The sequence below is a fragment of the Elephantulus edwardii genome, unplaced genomic scaffold (assembly GCF_000299155.1).
Source record: "Elephantulus edwardii isolate Elephantulus edwardi_28Jun2011 unplaced genomic scaffold, EleEdw1.0 scaffold00043, whole genome shotgun sequence".
NCBI classification, from domain to species: Eukaryota; Metazoa; Chordata; class Mammalia; order Macroscelidea; family Macroscelididae; genus Elephantulus; species Elephantulus edwardii.
This window is the reverse complement of record NW_006399793.1, coordinates 5,224,429-5,225,588: the sequence shown is the minus strand read 5'-3', so window position 1 is coordinate 5,225,588 and position 1,160 is coordinate 5,224,429.

Sequence of the window (1,160 nt, the reverse complement as noted above, 5' to 3'; positions counted from 1 at the left end):
TGAACTGGGGAAACTTCTAAGTGGCTTGTTGCCACTACAAATCAATGCTGTTGAAGGAGCTCCAACTCAAAGAGACCCTCTGTTGGGTTCCAAGACTTTACAAAAAGAGATTGCCTCATCTTTCTGTTTGGAACAGCTGGTGGATTTGAATCAGCTCAGCACCGACTATACCACAAACAATTCTTGCAACTATATTTCTTTAAATTGAATGTAGGGACCTGGGCATGTGCTTGCGGACACGAGTTAAAGCTTGATTCATTGACAGTCCTTTGTATTTCTCCACATGCTAACATGTTCAAAAAGATACATTTTATTTTTCTTAGAAATCACTCAATCAAATAAACAAAATATCTAGGAGACCCTCTATATTATCATGAGGCAATTTCACTTGCACACAACTTTTATAGCTTGTTCAAATATTCAAATATCAACCTAATTTATTTTTGTGTATGCATTCATGTTCCCCCTTTATCCCTGATAAATTCTGAGAATAAATAAAGAAATCCTGCCCATGATCACTGACATCACAGCTCTCTGTGTACTTGATGACTTTTGGCTTGTGCCTGATTTGCTATGACAGAAGCAATGTGTGACTCATCAGGGACTGCTCGTGAGTCAGCGAGTGATAAGACAACTGGCTGCATCTCTAAGAGACTGCTCTAGTCTGACACTGTCACTCAAAGACTTAAAAGTATAAGAATGAACAATTGAGAAAGCTTCAGGAGAGAATTCTTGTTTCATCTGAGTCTTCAGATTGTTTTTGTTTGCATTAGAGACCCAATCGTCAAGTTTCCAGAAGTTTGACCTGCTCATTTCTAATATGTACAGACCATTTCTAAGTAGTGCAGCCTTTGCTTATAGAAGAGAACAGTGCTATCTGGGAGGTAGTGAAGAGATTCTGAATATCTCCAGCAATAATGCGTCATCAAGATCGGAACTTCTTAGGAAGATTGCAGGGATTAGTAGAAAGATCTTCAGTGACAGATAGCCCTGGGCATGGATTTCTATTTTTCTACTTTATAGTTGATGCAAAAGGCAAATAGAAAAGGGAAGGATAAAATAGTTTGAGGTGCTTAGGATGAGCATTTGACATGATATACAGTAAAAATGGCCTTCAATACATTGTGCATATACTAAGGAAAGCTGGGGTGACATAAGGG